This window comes from Myotis nattereri, assembly GCF_964212035.1.
Source record: "Myotis nattereri genome assembly, chromosome: 8".
Lineage (NCBI taxonomy): Eukaryota > Metazoa > Chordata > Mammalia > Chiroptera > Vespertilionidae > Myotis > Myotis nattereri.
The window spans coordinates 45,728,496-45,750,768 of record NC_138083.1 but is presented as its reverse complement, the minus strand read 5'-3'; the positions used below and the strand labels follow the sequence as shown (position 1 = coordinate 45,750,768).

Sequence of the window (22,273 nt, the reverse complement as noted above, 5' to 3'; positions counted from 1 at the left end):
TAAATTATATATACTCATATACATATATATGTATAAGTACACATATATAAATGTATATAATTTATTTTTTGAGTAGGTAATATAAGGATATATTATTTAGATTCAAAAGACCCAGGTTAGGCAGTTTTTCTCCCAACCTTGCATCTCCCCCATTTTTCTCTGGAAGCTACTTGTGCTGCCAGTCTCTTGTATATCTTCCCAGGGGCTACATATAAATATATAAGTAAACACGGTACCATTAGTTCTTACATTTGTGGTAATATATTCTGCTTGCCATTTTTAATTTGCTTTGTTTGCTTAGAAGTATTCCTTGGGGCTTGTTCCATATCAATACATGAAGAGCTTCCTCTTCCCTTTTGTGGCTAAATAATAGGCCATTCCAGGGAGATGCCATAATTTATTTAAATCGGTCTCCTTTTGTTGGGTATTTAAATTGTTTTCCAACTTTTGCTAGTACAAACATTGCTACAAAGATTGGCTTCCTACAATCATCATTTTGCACACATAAGAGTTTTATCTGCAGGATAAAATTCTGGAATTGGAATTTGGGGTCAGAGGCTAAGTACATTTATAATTTTGATGGATAGTGCCAGATTGTCTTCAGAGCGGATGTATCCATTTATTTTCTCATTAGTAATTTATGAGAGCGCCTCTGTTCTCATACCCTCACCAGTGCGTTACAAGAAAACGTTTTGATGTTCACCAATCCTAATACGTTTAGTCTGACTCTTATGTGAGTCAAGTTTAGTATCTTTTAATGTGTTTGTGAACTATTCTGATTTTTCTTTTATATTAGCTGACCAGTCCACTTGGCTTTGTTGGATCTTATTGATTTATAGGCATTCCTTATGTATTAATGAAATGAGTCTTTTGTCTATGATTTATGTTCCAAATAGTTCCCTACTTTGTCATTTATCTTTGTTTATGGTTTTCCCCCCCAAGCAGAATATTTTTATTTTCATGTAATCACATTTATCAGTTTTATTCCTTTACAGCCTGTGGGGTTTGAGTCATAATGCGATGGGCCTGCCGTTATGCCTAGATTATAAAATCCTCCTCCATGTGCATGTGTGTGGGTGTGAAGTTGTTTCAGAGAGAATCTGTAGAGTGGAAGAGCTTGGAAAACAGATTCTGGAGTCAGACCGACCTCACTTTTAGCCCTGGCTTCATCTCTATCCGAGTTCTGTAATCTTGGATGAAGTGTTTAAATGAATTATTAGTATCTTTATCGTAGGGTTACTAGGAAGATCAAATGGGACACCATAGGGAAGTGTCTTGTGTTTAATTACCTATGGCTGCCTTTATTGTTTTATTATTCCTCTACATATGCAATAATAGTTGCATGAGGACAGAAGCCCATTCTTCTCTTTCATTTGCATTCCTCTTGCCATCATGCTCCACCCCTCCCAGCCTCCTCCCACCTTAGCAGAGGCTCTTCTGAAAGCACATGAGCGGTCACTTTGATTGCTTCACTGATAATGTGGATTTGAGAGGGAGATGCCTGGAGTTTTGGCTGGAGACACCTGGAGGGCCACATGCTTCTCCAGAATCCTTATCTGCCACACATCCATTCCTCCAGCTCCTCAAGGACCCTGGTACTTTGCAGGACCTTGAAGTTTTGTTTCTTTCCCTGGGTCATCAGTGAGAGTTTGTATTCTTCCTTTTGACTGCTGCGCAGCCCCCTGCCCCGTAGGATCCCCTTGCCTCCATGCCATCCACTCTATGGACATTCTTCCTCTGTCACCTCATCTCTTGTTGTTGAATCTCTGTGGGCTGACGCCTTTCCTGGTTCTCATTCACATCCAACGGGACTTGAAACAGAGTAGTGTAGTCCACGCAGCAAATGTTGTAAATACTGTGGCCAGATGAGTGGGAGAAGTGAGGGGCATGGGGTGTAGGTATTGATGGTAAGAGCTGTAAGATCTCCATTCCCATCGACCACATACAAAGGAGGATAATACAATTTTCAGTAGATAATCACCTTGAAAATTTCCATGATGTCAGCTTGTTAACATTGACTCAATTTTACTTGTCATAGATGTTAACTTCTTAAGAATGTTTAATAATATGCAGGCTGTTCAAAGGTACCAGTAGTTTGGTGTCAGATTTGGGAGTTTGGCCTGAATTTCCTGACTTTCATCTCTCACTCCCTTTAATCCTCCTTTGCCTCTTTAAGTATTTCCTTTGTATCTTCAATGTTAGCAGTGGCCCCTTGACATTCCAGTGGTAGGAAATGCATCGAAGCAGTCAGATCTTCTCCTATTCAATTTTGCCACTAACCTTGCCATCAATAAAATAATGCTTGGAGCACAAGTGTCTTTACAGTAGAGTGGATCAAATGTCAATCACAGCTGGTCTGAAGCATGTGCAGTCAGTGAGTTTAAGGGCAAGGGCAAAGGACAGATTATGAGAGAAAAAGAACAGGGAAAATAATACATCTAACTATTTTGTTCAATTTGACAGGAGCCCTACTGAGGGACATGTGGTATAGGGGACACAAAGATGAGTCAGTCACAGTCCCTGCACTCAGAGGCAGGGCCCACTGCGTGCTGAGCACCTGACTTCCATTTTTACATTTGATATTTGCAGCAATCCCATCAGAGGGGCATCTTTATTCCAGTTTTATGCATAAGGGAGTTGAGTTGAAGAGAAGTTGAGCAATATGACGTCGGTCCCATAGTGATCGAGGAGCTGGGGTCAAGTTGGTGAACCTGGTTTCAAAGCCCAGGCTCCTTGGCCAAATTGCATCACCTTCCAGGAACTAACTCCAGCCAAGGGGAGAGGGTGACTGTTTGCCATGGGAAAGTAACTCTAATGACATCAAAGTAAGAGGAACATATGGATTCCCCTTGAGTTTTCTTCTGGTCGGGGTTTTTGTTCTGAGTTATCGTGCAGTGAACGTTCAAGAGAGAAAGGTCGCTCCCCAGCCGGCCTGCTCCCCCAGCCCCCACCTTGATAAAAGAAGTCTCCTTACCACCTGACTCGCCTGCAGGTAACAAAACAGGTTTCTAAAATATGTAATAAAGAAGCACTGCTTGTTCCTTTCTGGCAGCAATCCCAGGGGAAGCAAAACTACCTGATCTGCCTGGAACCCTAGGCCTAAGAGGTTAATTTAAAAAATGCTTGAGGTTCCTGCATTCCCATGATATGTTGGCAGAATATTCTGTAGCTTTAAAACTCTCAGCCCTCTTTCCCCCCTCACCCATACCCATGCCATGTGTCCGGGGCCAGAGCCTCTCACCATTTACACTGGGGTGCCCCGAAATGCTGACATTCACAGCAGGCGCACAGCTTTCTTGGAAGAATTTTATCCTGTCTGTGAAAGATTTCACTTATCTCCTCTCTTGCTTCCAAAAGGAGCTTCTTTACCCCAACTTGAAATCTTGCTGTATTCCTAAGTGTTTTGGAAACAAAATGTGCAGAGGGAGAATTCCTTCTTTGTGAATATTGGATCACTTTGTTCCCTGGCACAACAAGCTCTCCTTTGTATTACACATCTGAGAACAGAAGTTCTAAATAACATTTTTATACTCCCTGTTGATGTGAGTTCTTTATTTGGGGACAATACGGTCAGGTTCTGATATGCTTTCCCTTCCTCAGGGTCAAGGATGCTGCTGACCCACAGCCTGGAATTGCACTGTGAAGGGGGAGGAGCAGGTACCTACCCCCTGGGACTTTCTTGTTGGGTATCTCCTGTCTCCAGTGAGTGTCCCATGTCATGGTGGGATGGCCAAGTGGTCAGCAAAGGCACGTAATGGGCTGGCCTGACGGTGAGCTGAGTGCTTGAGCTAACCAGCTACAAAGAGACCAGATGGGCAGACAGACCAAAATAGCCTCTTATCCACCTCCTTCCTGGAAATGCAGAAGGGCTGCCCTGGAGGTCTAAGAAGGCCAAATTTGGTCAAAAAAACCCCGCACTTACTATGAACAGGACACTGAGCTGTGACCCTGGCGTGAGTTCCCTACCTCCAGTGTTTTATTTTCACCACCCACCCCAGTTGCACATCCTAATTGGTAAGACACCCTTCACCTTCAGGCTCCTCGGATCCTCCTCCTGTATGTTGTGCTTGTACAGAGTATGTGTACTTTTTCAAAATGAGTGTATATGCTCTCATCTTTAGGCAAACCCCATATTACAAAAATTCCGTTTTGTATGGCAAAGTGGGACATTCTAATTTATTTTTCAGATAATGTATCACCACATTTCTCAAAGGGCATAAACAGCATAATAAAAATATGATTTCCTCCTCAAGTATGTTTATGTGTCTGCGTAAGTTTCAAAGCTCTCCCTTTGTCTCAGTCATTGGACAAATGCACGTTGAGTTGTCTTGCGTGAGGCCGGGCTGCCCTGCGTGGCTCATACCAGGAGCATGTGGGCTCTGGTGTTCAACAATTCCTTTGGGTCAGACATCCATTTCTTTCTCCTTGTTTCTTCAGTGAAAATGTATTTCGTGCTTCCTGTGGGCCAAGCTCTGTGCTGGTTTGCTCTGTGTCTGCCTTGTCCCTCATGGGAACGGCTGGAATGGGGGTGCTGTGGTCTCCCTTGGAGGGAGGGGCACTGTTGGGTGCTGGGTACAGCCAGGAGATCTCCTTGGAAGCCGATGCGCCACAGGAGGCCCGAGAGCCTCTGGCGCTGGGGTGCGTTGGATCATTTCCTAAGTGGATGAGCATTCTGCTTCTCCTACTTAACCTTTTCTTGCGCACTAAAATGGGAAACGGACTCTCCAAACAGACAAGCTCAAGTGATAATAAAAAATACCCTCCAGTAGACAGCCTGACAGTACCTGCATTAGGAAGTTAATGTTTGGATAAGAAGCCCCTCAAGGGGGCTGGAGCCCTTCTCTGGACCTTAATTGATTTTTGTGTTCATTCTGCTCTCTTAATTCTTCGTAGAAAAGTGATTTGTCGGGCAAAGTGACTTTACATGTTGTAGGCGCCGTATTATGTAATACCATTCTTATCAAAAGATCATTTCTGCTTGTTTTGCCTTTTTTTCCCCCCCGATCCAGCTCATGTTTATTTTTCTTTTTCATTTTATTTCTTCTTGTTTATACAGTTATTGTTCCTCATATTCTTCCTATTTGGTCCATCCCCATCTTCGTCTGCCAGGAGAATGGGAGGAGATGGGGACACTTGGCCCAGGCTTTCCCCCCCTCCCTTTAAAATCAATTAGAAATAGCCACCTTTTCCCTAGCGAGTTTGTTATATAATGTGGATGGAACCTCATTAGTTCTAAATCTGACCCCTAAGGAGCTGGGTCATGTTCATTCTTAGGGATTGAGCGACTGTCATCTGGATGTCCCTTTGGGGTCTACTCCTGCTGGCCAAGGTGAGCCCGGCTCAGGAATGGGTCTGCTTCATACAGACATGCCCTGTCATGTCAGAAAGTTCTACAGAATAGTAGCTACTAAAATCTCTTCTTGGTAAAATGGGTTTGTGAAGCTGTCATCATGTTCCTCTTAATTTACATCATAAACCCAGGACTTGGAAATCGACAGGGTATTGGCCTGCTTTCAGTGACATTGCTAGGGAACTCACCCTGTGTCCTCAGATGATACATGGCTGTGTGTGTGCGTGTGCGTGCATGTGTGTGTATGTGCGGAATGAGGAAAGTGAGATAGTCCATTGTTATGTACTAGCAAAGACAGGTTAGGCTTACAGCATAACCCGAATGATAGAATGTGTTTACAGCAGCATTAATATGACTAAGAACTAAGCAGATGAGAAGTAGCCAGATGTGATCAAAGCACATCTAATAGATCAGGTTTTTGGAACATCTGAGTCTAAGGGTTTGATCTTCATCATGGTGTGTTGAGAGGTGATGCTTTAAAGCAAGAAAGGAGAAGAGACCAACTATGGAGAACAGTATCTGAAACAAGTGGAAAGCAGATGTGTGCACTTGAAGGTATCAGTGCTAGGTGCATGCATAGCCCCTGCCCTCTGCGGGGCTGGAGGGAGAGCTCTATGAGAGCTCACGTCATGAAAACGGAGCCATTCTATGCATTGTGTCCAATATAGATGCCACATGCAGTGGCTCTGTGGGTTGTGACTTGTTTTCTCATGGGAAGCCCATCCTGGCTCATCTTGGCATCTGCAACCCAGAAGGGAAGACTTGCTGAGTGTGGATGTACGATAGCCTAGTGGGTAGGGAAAGTACCCCCCTGGGTGGCTGGGAGATGTTACTCATGGAAACCAAAGGCTGGGCTGATGGTAAAAACAAACTGCTTCCCTTTGGACAGTGTATTAACTGCAATTAGGATGTTGCTCCTGATAAAACACCGCCCCTTTGTTCCTCCTCCTGCGTGTTCATCCATGTGATAGCTGTAAGACGTCTCATTGTTTCCAGCCAACAAATGGCAAAGTGCTCCCCAGCTGCCCTAGGTAGCTGCGTGCCGATAGGCCTGTGCAGAGGCCCCGGGCCCACACAGCATGTTTGTCCTCTGCGTCCTCTTCCTCTCTCGCAGGACATGCTAGGAACACTGACACGCCTCCTGCTCTTTCCACTAAGGGGGCTGGTGCTCTCGCTCTAGGTCCCACAGTCATCAATAGGCCTGTTCATGGGGGAGGTGACAACACAGCTTGTCACAGCCGTACAGGCTGCTGGGTTCAATGTGAGCTTTCTTCTTAGAGTGAGCAAAGGGCATGGGACTTCTTAGGGCCAGGACACGCACAACCCACAGCACAGATCGAAGATCCTTGATCCAGGCCACAGGGGCGCACTGAACATTGCTTTTGTGGGTTAAATACAATTTGATGAGCAAACATTTGTGACGAAGGCCTCTTGTGAGGTTTTCCTGATAGTGCATAACCTCATCACTGAAATCTTTGTCAGGCATTGTTTTGCATGATAATCTACAAAGGAAGCTAGTGGCAAGCTCTCTGATGTTCTCTCTGTTTTTGTTAGAGTTGATTCTTCATCACCCTAGTCAATAGGGAAAATTACCATCATCGATGATACAAACTCACAGAAAGTCCCAAAATACTGTGTGTTTGATTTCGAGATGTGCACAGCAGGCGTGTGAGCACATTCAGACACCGCGTCCTGGCTCCCTCCCTCCCTGCTCGGCTCCAGCCCTCCCTGAAGACAGCTGGGAACCGTGTCCAGGGAGTGTCCACTGGAGGGTGGGGACCAGGCCAGGGGGACATGGAGAAATCTGACCGGGACATCCCAGTGATATTTTATCTATACATTTTTAAGATCAAAGGAACACCAGTGTGGTTTAAAAATCAGAGTCCGGAAGGCATTTATTAATAAAATATAATGGCCTCCGTATTCTCCTCTCCTCCCTCAGACCCACTTCCCACAGGCAATATCCTTTGCACTCTCCCACCCTTTTTTAAAGTTCTTTTGGTGATTGCCTTCCTATCTTTAAATGATATATGTATACCATTCATATTAGTGTCTGCAAACTGGGGGGATTAAAGCAGTAGAATGTATTCTCTCCCACAGCCCTGGAGCCTAGAAGTCCCAAATCCAGGTATGGGCAGGGCCATGCTGCCTGTGAAGGCTCTGGGGAAGGACCCTGCCTGGTCTCTTCCACTTCTGGTGGTGGCCATCCATCCTTGGCCCTTAGCTCACAATTGTGGCTCTCCAGTCTGTCTCTGTCGCCACAAACCGTTCTCTGTGTCTGTTGTCACATGGTGCTTCCTCCTCTTATGAGGGCACCATTCATTGGATGAGAGGCCACCCCAATGACCCTGTTTATCCATAAAGGTCAAATTCACAGGTACCAGGGTGGGATATGGATATATCTTTCGGGGGATGCAACTCAACCCATCACCCCACTCTTTCCCAGTTCGTACGCATTTGGCTTTGTTGAGTTCCTTTTAGGATAGATGAGGTTTCCCTCCATTATTCAGCCCCATCTCTCCCCTGAGCTGCTGCTCTCCATGGTATGTGTCACCTTTCCTAGCCCCTCCCCTTAAAGGGCATTGCTTACTTTTCAAACAGATTTTTGCAGCTTCATTTCTTATTCTATTAACCATAGAGAGCATCACTTAATTACTTATTGAAAACATGAAAACATGAGCTCTTCTGACTCCCTCCCCCTGCCACCTCCTAGTGTCTGTCAACCAGTGCCAAGGTTGATAACACCTGGGTTCCTTTGGGTTGGTTGCATGGTTAAATCCTCTGCCATCTGTCCTCAGATGTAGAACCGATATTTGTCTACAGCTTCCATAGAGGGCATCTACAGGTGGCAAACCCGTCAACAGTGTTTTCATTCTTTATTATGATGATGATGTCTGCTGGATTATATTGCCTTTGTATGCCCTGTGGGTTTTAATTAAAATGCTTTGTACCATATGAAGAAGGACAATGCAATGTATGTTTGTATAGTACATTTTGTGTTTGACTTCAGATGGCAGCACACTTTTCTAGCTCAGTTTGGAAATCCCTTTTATTAGTACAGCCTTTGAAATCCTTCTGCATTACATATTGAAATGGAGCTTTGTGTCTTACTAGGATTAACTATTTGATCACATGAAAAAATACCCGCGTGGGTCTCTGTTCTTTATGAGTAGTTAACAGCAGGTGACTCATTCTAAGGCAGTGCTCATCAAACTTATGTGTTTTTTCTTTTAATTTAAGGGTCAACATAGAGATGCTAACTTCTTACTTTGCCACATTGAGATATTAGAAATTACCTACTATTTACTCTCACTGGTGAAATAAAGAACATTGAGGAGGAGAGGGGTGAATAGGGGGAAATGGGAGATATCTGTAATACTATCAACAATAAAAAATATATTTTGAAAAAGAACATCAAAAACTAGGAAGGACATAACCTCAGAATAAATTACACTATATGTTTTAAAATTGGATGAATTTCATCTTAAAAGAACTTCACTATCTTCTCTCACTTTTCCCCTTTTGGGTAGACTGGTGAAAACAGTCCGGAGGAAGGTTGTCCTGGGTCAGCCCTGTCCAGTGGACATGTATTTGGTTTTAATGGATGTTGAGCACAACGGTTAATTATGCCACTTATATTGTGGCTGATTAAGTGGATTCATTAGAGCCTGGGATGGAAGATGCTCAAGACCAGGGGCAGGCCCTGTGTGGAGTGGAAAGGTTTAGTAGCCTTTTTTGTGGCCCCTAGCTATAATAGACCCCATCCCCCAACTATGTACCCCTACTCCAGGCTAACTAGCCAGTTCACAAATTCAGGGTATTGGGCAGGAGAGAAATTTAAGATTCATCATCTTTGCATATGTAGCCCCTGATTAAGTCACCGCTTAACCCTGTGCTAATATCTTTTTTTTTAAATATCTTTTTTATTGAGTTTTTACAGAGAGGAAAGGAGAGAGATAGTTAAAACATCGATGAGAGAGAAACATCGACCAGCTGCCTCCTGCACACTCCCCACTGGGGATGTGTCCGCAACCAAGGTACATGCCCTTGACCAGAATCGAACCTGGGACCTTTCAGACGCTCTATCCACTGAGCCAAACCGGTTTCGGCAGCTAATATCTTAAAGTTAAATAATGTGGTCACAAAACAGTACCTGCCCATTATATTCTGCCATATATATATTCTGTACCTGAGGTACGGGGAAAACTGGCAAACTTAGCATTCAACAGATGCAGGATGGCAGCATTTTTTTTTTTTTTTTACAGAATTCTCAAACTAAATTTAAAACAGAATGAGATGAGTGACTGTATTTGTCCCATCAAATATACTTGATTAATTAACCATCTGGTTAATTTATTCATCTCCTTAAGGAACTTGCAGATTGGGATATTGCCGTTACCAGGTTTTATTATGTTCCTTTGCTACATTCAATGGAATTTAGGCTTCAGAATGTTAATGTTTTAATATGACATTTTGTGAAATTACCCCCAAACAAAAACAGAATTAATTCCTTGCCCTTTTTTTTTTTTTTTTGTAAGAAATATCGGTGTGTGTGTCCATAACCAACCACAGACGGTTTTAATGGATGATCACGTAGAGCACACACACTGTCCTAGGACCATGTGGTTTAAAACATCAATTGGGCCCTCTTCATACTACCCCTGAGAGGTCGTTAGACTTTGTTTTCCCGCTCTTTTTATGCTGGGGGAATCCAAGGCTAAGAAGCGGGTAGCCCAAGTTTACTCAGCAAGTGAGTTGCAAAGTGAGAAAAGGAAGTCAGTTTCTTAGAGCCACGTCACCTATCCTGGCTAGTAAGTGGCGTCTCTCTGGATCCACATTCTCGACTTTCAGGATTCACACTAGGCCACGTCAGGTTTTGAAGAACTGAATGGTGCAATGAGTCAAACCTGGCTTTCCTATTAGAAGCACAGAGAGTTGTGTCCCTCGAGGTCTCTGTGCTCCAAGCCGTGGAGGTAGATGGCTGTCGTGCTCCTGGGCACAGTCCAGTTTCGGTGGAGGAGGAAGGGGCTCGGAACCCGCAGCACTGCGGAGTTTGCTCTGTTTATTAGAAGTCATGCTCTGGATGGAGCTGTCCACAGTGCCACCCCGTTTCGTTGGTGACGCATAACATGAGACCCAGAAAAGTTCCGGCTCTCATTTCTGGAGCTGGAAAAGGCGCTGGCTTTATACTGCTCTAGCTTTGCATCGTTTAGCTCTGTTGGACCTCAGCTGTGTTATCAGTAAAACGGGGGAAATGATCTTGACTGTCAAATGCAGGGGATCAGACCAGACCTCCCCAGTGCTTGATTCTTCTAGGTGCTCTTCCAAGGAATCGGACTTGCAACCCTAGGCTCCTTAGGTCTATGCACTTCACAGCGCGGGTCCCTACCTTGGACCAGATCCAGGTCCAGGCAGGGCCCGTGTTCTCTAGCTTGGCATCCCGCCCCTTCTCCACTCATCTCTGTCCTGGTTCCCCTTGACCTGCGGAAGACCTCTTGCCTTGCTGTCTTTTTGTTCCCATCCAGTGGTTTTTGCTCTGATACAGGGTGTGCCCCTCCTGTGCCATCAGGATGGTGCCGGTGGCAGCCCTCTCGAAGATCCAATCTTCACTCGAGTTGAAATCTAACGCTCAGTGTGAAGTGTAAGGACAGCACAACTCAAAGGTCAGACTGCCACAGACTGCATGTGTTCCAAGACCCATATTTGGGATATATGCATTAATTGATAATATAAGCAATCACGTTGAACTTTAAAAAAATCTGGCGTCGATAATCATGGTGCCCATGGGAGGAGTACTCACAAGGAAGATGGAATTCAGTTGGAGCACATTTTGGTTTTTGTCCGGTCATGTTGTACATGGTAATTGTTATAAAACAGAAAAACACCAGGCATCCCTTTAACTCCCTAACAAACATTCTAAGTAGTCGGGAGTCTGCTGTACATAAAAGGAAGCTTTCTCTCACGCCAAAGCTTGCCAAACAAATTGTGAGTCCGAAAAGTAAAGCCCAGAGAAAGAATAACTTCAGCTTTCCGTGGGTGGAAAATAAACAGTCACTTTATATGCATTTCATGAACGTCAAAGACACAGGTGGGAAACGAATCCTCCCAGATAAGAAAGAAGTGCTTACTCGTGTGGAAAAAAAGCAAACATCCAACCGTTTTTGGAGCTGTGCAAGTCCAGACAGTTTCTTTCCCTTTTTTTTTTTCTGGTTAGCTGCTCATAGCCACAAATATGTATATTATTTCCTTCTTGCCCACAATTATACTAAGAATCATCTTTCTAATATACTGGGGAATCCCAAATAAAAATCTCATTTTCCTAAAAAACAGACAAGTCTTTAACTCCAAGCAATTAAATTATTCGTATCTGGAATGTGAAAGAAAGAATCCTAGAGCTCTCTAATGTCCACCTCAGATAGTTTTCTTCCCCAATTGACACTATATAAATGGATCATGTGCTGAAGGAGGGGTTCACCCTGGCCACTGATGTTTTGAAATAGCCCACAGACAGCTCTTGGGGAGGTCTCTCTGGTTCTGCGCTCCAGTGGCAGAATCACAGACTATTTTAACCCTTTTCTGAGTGTTGAAATATTTTCTTATATGGGAACCTGCTATTAACTGCCTTGACCATCCTCTTATCCAAACGTGTCAGAATAGTAAACCCAGTGAACTTCCTAATCGGTCAGCAGAGTGTCAGGTCTTAGCAGCATGGACCCAAAGCAGGCTTCTGGATTCGGACTTTATCTCTGCCCTTTCCTCCTTGGTTCTCAATGCTTCCTTTTGCTCATCTGCAAAGTGCATATTACAAAGCACCTTCCTTATAAGTGTTGTCGCGAGTTAACATGAACCAAGTTCTTAGAACAGTACCTGGCATGCACTACAGACTCTGTAAGCAGCCGCTATTATTTTGGAAAACGAGGAGGAAATTCAGACTGTTCATTGCAGGAATCATTCCATTCACCGTTAAAATGGGTTTTTGTTTATGGAGGTGGTATCTGTTGTCTGTACATTCACTTTAAAAAAATCAGATCTGGAATAGCAGGTGCTAGGAAGCTAACTATTTGCCTTTTCTGCTTCCTTCTTAATTTCTGCTGCTACTTATTCTGTTCCAGGTATAGATTTGATGGCTTTTTCTCTGTAGAACCTGTGCAGAGCTGACCTTGTCAGTTTACTTGTATATGGGAGGAATTGAAAGACTATTTCTTTTAAAAATTTTTAAAAAAATATATACTTTTTTTATTTTGGAGAGAAAGGGAGAGAGATGGACAGAGAGATAGAAACATCAATGATGAGAGAGAATCACAGACTGGCTGCCTCCTGCATGCCCCACACTGGGGATCAAGCCTGCAACCCGGGCATATGCCCCGACCAGGAATCAAACAATGATCTCCTGGTTCATAGGTCGATGCTTAACCACTGAGCCACACGGCAAATGCTATTTCTTATAGGAACTCCTCCACTAAGACATGAGGACGTATGCGGAAAGGGAGCAAATAAAGGGGGTTTGGGATGTTCATGAAGCAAGTGAGCCTGTCAAGTAGCAGTTGTCAGTTCACTTGAAAGTAAATTTTCTGTTGATAAACCATAACCTTGATGATCAAGGTGATCATGTGATATTATGAAGCAATAAGTTACTTGCTCATCAAGGTTGCCTTGTGAACTTTCATGTCATTGTATCTAATAATCTTAGTGGACAAAGATGTTATTGATTTTTTTGAAGTATTGGGAAAATTGGCATTACTCCGATTTTAGAAAAAAAAGTTGGTAGACATAAATTCACCCTTATAACTTGTTTTTGTTTTTAATTTCCAGATGGTAACCCTAATGCTAAAATTGACTACCTAACACTAACTAAAAAATGATGTTCAAATATAAAATGACATTTAAATATAGAATGGCATCCTTGGTCATTCTTTCTCTTAAGGCTACACAATCATGGTTGACTTTTAAATACTAACGTTAAAAATATCCCCTTCTGCCAATATTGAAAGTCTATGGTATCCAAGCTGGATTGCACATTAATTATTTTAAAGAGCACTATAAATCTTCCCAAACCAGGTTTGTTTGTTTTTAAATTGATTACTCATGGAGTTGTGACTACTATTACTTGTTGTTGGTTTATTGTTGTCATTTTTAATATTTTAATATTTTGCTTGGATGTGTGGACCACATGTTGCTTCAGAAATTCTTCAAAAGACAGTTAATCTACCAGTAAGTTGATTAAATCACTTAACTAATGTTCAAAATACCTCAAAAATTAAAATAAAGGGGTTTGAATTTTTAAATTTGGATTTAAATAAATATGAGATGAATATGAAAAAGAACACTCTCAGAGTTCATCAGTTGATTAAATCTAGAGAAAATTTCCTTTTTCTATTAGCACTACAGCAATTTTAGATAGTATAATGTTTTTTTTGTATATAAAATGGAAATATACCACTCACCACCATCATCATCATATTAACTGGACTTGTGCCCATCACAGATTTTGTGAACCATAACCAAGTGAATCGACACTTGAAAGAAGCCAATAAATTCTAACATTAAATGATCATATTATTTGTGATATTCAATAAAACCAGAATTTTGTTCTCATTACTTGATTAACTTGATTCAACTTTCATTAATTAAAAACTTTCACTTCATTACCAGTGAATTAAAGAATGCCTTATCTTCTTTATATTCACAGATGATAGAAGATTTTGATAGAAAACAAAGGCTTGCCTTAGCTGCAGGAGTCTCTGCCTCTAATTTCAGATATGCAAATTCCTGGTTTAATATGTAATTCAACGTGCTTTTATTGAGGGCCACTTTGTGGAAGGAGTTTCATATACTAGCAGGAGTATGTGTTTTGGAGTCAAACTATTCTTGGCTCAAATCCTGGCTCAGCTACTTGCTTACTGTGTGGCCTTGAGCTTCCTCATCTTTCAAATACCAACCCACGGAGTTGTGTAAGAATTAAGTGAGAGGATGGGGGTGCAAGTGCATGGCCGTCAGTGGGCGTTCAAGTGGCTTCTCTTCTCATCCTGTCCCTTCTCTTGCCCACTGGGGACCCACTGCTATAACCCCTGTCTACAGTGTGGGTGGGGAGACACAGCATAGGAACTTGAAAACACCCTTGCCATTAGGGAGCCAAATGTACTGTATTGTGACATCCTAGGCCAGTCCCTTCAATGAGGGGGCTTTGGTTAACAATTCTGTTAAATTCAGGGTTGATCTTTACCTTGTCATTATCTCTAAGAGCACTTCCAGATCTGATATTCTGAGAGTCTGTGATATTATGAAGCAATAAGTTAAAGAATAAGAAACTAATAATAGGGTGTTATGTGGGCAGTACTGACCACAATTACATAGCATGAAGAAAGAATGAATTGGACTTAAAAGGACAGAGTACATATGATTAGCCATGTATCAGAAATTACTCTAAGGTAGCTTTCCTGACTATGTCCTCTACCAAACACTGGTTCCTTAGGATGCTGACAGGTATTCATTGATAAAAAATTTCTGAAATCACTTGGGAAATGCTAACTTCAACAGGTTTCTTTCCTTCAGGCCTTCTCAGAATCTCTCCTACGCTCATATGCATTACGATTCCGGAGTGGGGGGGACCTAATTGTATGAAGCATTCCCCGAGTGTGTTTCATCATGGAATCAGAATTATGTTGCACCCAAGTAACATCTTGCCGGGATAGTATTTCCTGGGAGTTATTTTGCAAATATGCTGCCCTGTAGTTTTAAACCAGGAATGTGGTACAATATGGACGCCATTGAGTCAACCCACTGAAGGTGCTGGGCGCCGACTACTTGTAAGGCCCTGTAAAGCCAGAGATGAATAAGAGCAGTCATTGCAACAAGTCTGCCCACGAGGCTTCGTGTGGGGCGTTGTCTGTGCGACTAAGAACAGGGATGCCCAGGGAGATGACATCCGGCAGCATCAGCTGGGGCAGTATCCTGTGGTGAAGAGAGCTGGTTTCTGCCCTGGATGTTTTTTTGTTGTTTTTGGTTGTTTTTTTCTTCTTCTCTCTCTCAAGCTCTTATCATGCTATTTGCATCCTGTTCACCTCAGAGACATTCTGAAGGTGATACACACACGCAGGGCCCACCATCAGGTGGTTGGAGTGAAACCAGCTAGACCTTTCATCCAGGAGGAGATTTTACAAAATTGACTGAGCTTGAGCTCTGAGGACACCGTTTCCCCACCCCACTGACACTCAGCTCTACAGTCAAAATATAACCTAAGGAGAGGAGCCTAAAACAACAAACCACACACGTAGGCACCCCGCTTCTTTATGAGGGGCATGATAGTGAAGTGCTGGTTGAACCTGCTGGCGGAATCTGTATTTGAATTTCTTATTGATGAAATATGAGCAGGTTTTGCTTAGGGCAGATACGATGGGGCCGAACCTTTCTCCTCATCGGTCAGATCTGTGCGCTGTTGCACCGCTGGCTTTTTCCGCCTGTGAGGCCTTAGGAAACGTTTTGGCAGGTTGTGCCGTTATTTTGCTCATGTTGTGAGTAGCATTTCTCTGACCTTTTGTTATTTACTGAAACAGTCCGGCCTGTTTTCTTTTAAGAGAAGCGTGAAATGTAGGGGAGTCAGGGAGCACGGCTGACTTTGGTATCAGAAGACTCACTTCAGGCTGCTTGGCTCCGAGTATACTTTCAGAGTCAGGGGGTCACTGGCGTCCTTGTTCTTATTCTGGGATTTTAAGAGGTCTTTTGGGGGAGTTTTTTCCCCCCTCCCTAAAGCAGATACATGTAAGGTTAGCATTTTATTTAAAACATTTCACCACATCTAAAAGCATAGCCCGCTAAGAATTTCCTTCTGATGTCTGGTGGGTTGTCCGAAGCCTCGCCTGTTTTGAACGGTGATGTGACTTGTTTCGGGGAAGACAGACCCCATTTCAGGGCTGACCTTTACTGTAGGATTATTTCTAAGAACACCTCCAGACCTGACCTTCTGGGAGTCCATGGTACCATGAAGCAATGGGTTCAAGAATAGGTCAGTAGACTGTTAGGTCTCAGCAGCCTGGAGGCGAGGTCTAGCCTGGTGACTTGGTGGAAAGGGCAGCCCCCACTCTGACCTCTCAGAGCCCTTGTGAAACCACAAGGTGAAGGTGATGACATCATTCCACTCCCTGTTAGCGCCACACAGGGGCTCTTTCTTCTCTCTGCTTACCTGTGTCTGCCATACCTGTCTCCCAGGTGCTTTTCTGCCTCTGTGCTCATAGAGGACTCCCATTCATTGCAGGATGACTTGGAAATACTACCAAGATCCCATTACGTCTTTGGAGATGAGGAAATGGGCATGTGTATTTGGATGTCAACGTTTGTTCCTATCTTCCCAGCTATCTACTTACCTGCTGGTCTTTCTACCTCAGAAAATTCCATAAGAATTAGGCCTTTGCATTGGGATTCTCATAACTCTTGCTAGCATTAAAGACACCACTCAAATTTTTATCGTGTGTGTTGCCTTAGCCAAACATAAAACGATCTTGACACACTTGTCATCTCGTAATGATCTGCATCATTTCATGGTGATCTATGTGTTTGAGAATTGCCTAGTCTGATAACAGGCCATTGCTTTGGACATATTTCACTCATCTCTTCAGTCATTCAGTCAACAAACACTGCACTGTCCTCAGTGTTGGGGACATACTGTTCAGCAGGGACGAGCTGCTCATGGAGCTCATATATGAATGCAGAGGCACAGATGATAAATAAGTAAGCCAGGAAGTAAGGTGATGTCTGCTAACTGGGGAGGAGGCATAGGAATTGCAACAGGAGTGTCATAGGAGATGTTGCTTTGCTCCCAGATTTATAAGATGAGGAGAAGCCATGAGAGGTGATTTTGGGGATGATTGTTGGTGAGCAAAATCTGCCACCAGGATACAGAACTACTTCATCACCATCAGGAAACTCCCCGGTCCCCTAGTACCTTCGTGGATGAGAAATAGCCACACCTGTCATCCTGCTTCTCATCTAGATCATATTCTGTTTGATAGTGCAGTTGGATACGTGTCTTAAATCTACTGCTTGGTTTGGCTGCCATGGAGTGTGTAATTGACTTACAATGAAGATCCTTAGTCTGACTTGTTTGAGGAACATCTCCAAGCCCAGAACAAAGACATGCAGGTGTGAATAAAGAGCTCTGACCTCATCATGGGAACCCAGCAGTTGATACCCAGTTGATTTAAGAGGCTAATAATACCAGTCATGTGACCTCAGTATTTCCTTCTTAGGAAAACCAAACACTGTTGCCACTACCTTCGGGGACTTAATCTAAAAATATATTTTTGTTGATTTCAGAGAGAAAGAGAGAGGGAGAGAGAGATAGAAACATCAGTGATGAGAGAGAATCATTGATTGGCAGCCTCCTGCATGCCCCCTACTGGGGATCAAGCCCGCAACCCGGGCACGTGCCTTGATCTGAATCGAACCTGGGACCCTTCAGTCCACAGGTTGACGCTCTGTCCACTGAGCCAAACTGGCTAGGGCTGGGGACTTAATCTACATGGGACTTTTATTACAATACTTCTTGAAGATGGCCGAGGAAGAAAACACCTCGGTGATAGGTGGACAGGTTACGCGATGAGTGGGTGCATGCATACCTTATAGAAAGGAGAACAAATGATAGAAAAATGCCCCTGTGTGTGTGGAGGGAAGAAACCTTTAGGACGTGCAGTGAGCAGGAAGAACTTGAGGTGCAAGTAAAAGGGAAACAGCTATAAACAGATTGAGAGAGACAGCGGGTTTAAGGAAAAACATCTGCCTGCGGCATCTGACATCCAAAAGCTGCATCTGGGGCCCAGGATCGGTCTTGTAATGCTTAAAAAAGGAATGCGAAGGGGCCCAAAGCAGGCTCTGAAAGTTTTCTTTCCTCGCGATTTTCTGTTCGTTGTGCCCAGAATGCTGCCAGGGACTGATGAAATAAACGCAGAGGGTCCTGTTCCTTGATGCTGAAGTAGCATTCCGTAGACGCTAACTTTAGAATGGCTGATTTAAAAGGCATTTTGTTGGTATTGTTCCAGACACATGGGTTCAGATGAGCCCATTAACTTTGCTCCACGAAACCTCTGGAAATCTTGAGGCGGACTCTTCAAAGATTATGTATTTTGAGTAGCAGTTTTTGGTATTAAAGAAGCTGGAAACCAGAAGGAAGGAGCAGATAATGGTCTCATGAAGTCTCAGAAGTGATGTAGGCATCTTTGTTGAGATCGGTTCAACTTAAAATGTGTTGAATAAGTCTCTTGATTTGTGCATTATTTTTTCTCGTGAGTCATTTTTCAGGTTTGTATCCTGTAGGTACAAGGCTAAAGAAAATGGAGATCAGGTATTCTCTGTGGATATGCTGTTTCTTGATACCTCCTCACCTAGACTTCTCAGGGGGATGCTGACACATGTGTACTTCACAGTTAGTGATTTTTCCCTTGAAGCGCATAAATGATCCAATCCATGCTCCCTGAAGACTGAGGTGGAGGAAGTGGTCCTAAATGATTGTAGACAGCCTTTCTGGAAATTTTACTCTCTAGCTTTATACTTTTCTTTCATTGTCTATTCTTCTTTTTAACTCCTGTCTTTATTTTTATATGGCTTACCCCAACCCAAGATTTCAATAAGATTCTTATGCTCTATTGCCACTTGTTTTAAGCCACTTGGAAGTTTACCAAATATGAATGAAATTGGTGTCAATCATATCGCTTCATGTACACGGTGCCTGTTTGCTAGGGCTGTTCTGAACAATGAGGAGGAGGGAATGCTGCAATGAGGAGTGACTGATGATAAGGGATTGTGACAAGGCAAAGGGGAGGAAATTCAATAAACAGAAAAGAGGGACTGAGGATGGTTGGGCACTAGAGTGATCACCTGCTCTTAGTGCTCAGAATCTGTGGCATCTCCATGTCCCACTGTCCAGCGCTGACACATGATGGGCTGTTTCACCTCCACATTTGTGGAGATAAATTGGGCCACAGACAGTATGTACTCTGATTTCCAGATTTCTCCACAATGCATGTATGCTAGCCCTGTGTTAAAAATGAGGACAGGTTACATTGAAGTCTGATGATTTGCCTCAAGTCCTATAGATTGAATGTGGTAGATCTGAACTCTTGCCTTTTGATTACCCAATGGTACCTTCAATGGTTTCTTGTTTTCTTAAGGCACAGAAGCCTTCTTGCTTTTTTGTACCTCGTCACAGTGCTGAGGAGAAGTTGCCAAATTGGAAATGCTCAAAGTTCATTTTTTACCTTTTTTACAAGAAATCTCTAGAACTCTTGCATGACTCCCTGGGGACGACTGACGCAGTTTGAAGATCTCCACCTAAGATTAGCTCATCTGTATATCGTTTGCTGTGCATTTCCTCATACCTGAAAGGACAAGTTAAATTTTCCCAAACCAATCAATTAACCTTAGGACTTTGCATCCTTTGTGTTTTCACCACAATTCAAATCTAACCCCTTTTTAAAAAACTGTAGTTTAAACAAAAGGTAGCCTGATAGTGAGGGGACCAGTAATGATGGGCGGGGCACTCTTTAATCAGCTCAGGGTGACAGGCTGGGACATCTTGTTTTCATCAAATTCTCGTAGCTGCCCTTTACTTCTCTGTGTGTTTGCTGGGCTTTTGAGATTCTGTTGTGCTTTCTGTAGCTGGATGTTTTCCAAAGGGTCATCAAGAGAGAGGAGTACCCCACTCTGCATGAATAACCTTTGGAAAGAACTTAAAGTCAGAGACCAAATGATCTGGTAGACAGCATTGTGAGGTGGGAGTGGGGCGTTCATTCCCTCTTTCCAGGAAAGGGCCCCAGCCCAAAAACCTTTCTTCCCCCAATAGCTCTGAGATCTTGTATCAAGTGTATTTAATAATGATGATGTAAATGGCAAAACGACTATCCTCATTTTTGAGGATAAGAATTGTTCCTTTTAAAGGAATATGATGTACAAAATAAGTGACTGTGACATACACTTAGAGTAATCGCTAATTTCTGTATGTGTTTTTCTGTTGTGAGTGTGTGTGTTAGTGAATTCATTCATGTGGAGTTCAAAAAAAACCCTCTTGAATATTTACATACTCTGCACTTTATCTAATTATTGAAAAGCACAGGTGCCATATGAAAATTTAGAGAATATACTGAGGCTTATGGCAAAAATAAACACCATAGATCAAGGGTCAGAGAACTATGGCCTGTGGACCAAATCTGCCTTGTCACTTATATTTGTAAGTAAAGTTTTATTGCAACACAGCCATGCTCATTTGTTTATGGATTATCTATGGCTGTTTTCCGATTACAACAGCAGAGTTGAGGAGTTATGATAAAGACTGTATACCTTAAAATATTTACTATCCAGATCTTTACTCAGAAGTTTCCGACCCCTGTCCTAGATGTCTCCATAATATTTATTTACTCACTCATTTATTTATTCTTTTAATAGCACTCTGGGGAATATCAAGTTGAATAAAGCAGTTCCTAGTGTCCAAGAACTTAGAACATAACAGAGACAAGTCATGTGCTCACATTGCCACCTGGCCTGCAACACATATTCCAGATGAGAAAGAACTGACTTGCTGTGCAGAGATGGCAAAGGCCCTTGAAAAAGGGGAGGATTTGGGTTAAGCAAAAGGATATCACTTTCATAACTGTGGCTCACGGTGATTTCCCCGTGGGAACTTCATGAGAAATGAGAGTCATTTCCTTCATGGAATTTTATAAATTGTAGTACCCAAAGGGTGGAAGTGATTGAGGATATTACTTAGCATCCAAATTTCTTTATCTGGAAGCTTATTTCCCCTGTAACTATAGGGATAATCATATTTCTAGAAAAATTTAAAAGGTTTGAAGGAAGGTTTCCTACTTCAGGGTGGGAAAGACAGGGAATTCCTTTTCTTTTTATAGACTGTTCACTGAACAGAGTGATATTAAATATTGTGGATGGGAAAAAAAGTGTTTGAAGGAAAGTAACCTCACAGGATGATCAGATCATAAATTCCGAATTGGGCAGGTCATAGTGTAACTTCTTTAGTAAAAGGTATATCTTTGCCTCAAGCAAGTTCTGGCCATTGTTTCTGTGCATGTTCACGCACTTGAAATGCCTCTTTTTCAGACCCCTCCTTCTAGAGCAGTGGTTCTCAACCTTCTTAATGCCGCGACCCTTTAATACAGTTCCTCATGTTGTGGTGACCCCCAATTTCATTGTTACAAATTGAACATAATTAAAGCATAGTGATTAATCACAAAAACAATATGTAATTATATATGTGTTTTCCGACGGTCTTAGGTGACACCCCTGTGAAAGGGTCGTTCGACACCAAAGGGGTCGCGACCCACAGGTTGAGAATCGCTGTTCTAGAGCGTGACCACCCTCAAAAGAACACATAATCTTGCCAACTATCCTGTAATCTAATTCCTGCTTTGTTTTCCTCTGCCACCTTCATGTAGTCTTCTTACATTCCCTCCTTAATTTCAAATGCATAAAAGAAACTGCCAAATTGTTATTCTCAGGAGCATTTGAGATCTTGCTCCTCGGCATATGTCGTCAGTTTGGCTCAAATAAACTCTTACACAGGGTTGGATGTTTCTTATGTCGACAATGGTCGAGGTCTCAAAAAAGGAATCTGGACAGGAAACCCCTCAAATATCAGCTGGATTAAAAACAAGGTAAAATTATAGCACCCCAGACATGAAGAAGCACGGCTCAGTGACAGTTCTAGCTCTTTCCTTTCCAGAATGCTGCAGTGTACAAGTGTGCATGGAGCTTTTAGTAAAGGTTCAGGTCAAATGTCACCTCCCCCTGGGGCGAGTCCATGCAGGAAGCCTTCTGGAATCCTCCAGTTGGGTTTCATGTCCACCTAGTTGCTCATGACCTGCTGGAGGGCAGGGCTCATGCCCTTTGGATTTCTGTATCGCCCATAGCGCCTTCTTCATTATT

General features: G+C 42.9%; 1 protein-coding gene across 1 annotated transcript in view; it reads left to right on the top strand.

The window, feature by feature from the left end:
- BCL2 (BCL2 apoptosis regulator) overlaps positions 1-22,273 on the top strand; it is a 163,852-nt gene that overhangs the window by 48,153 nt on the left and 93,426 nt on the right. The gene's annotated exons all lie outside the window — the stretch shown is intronic.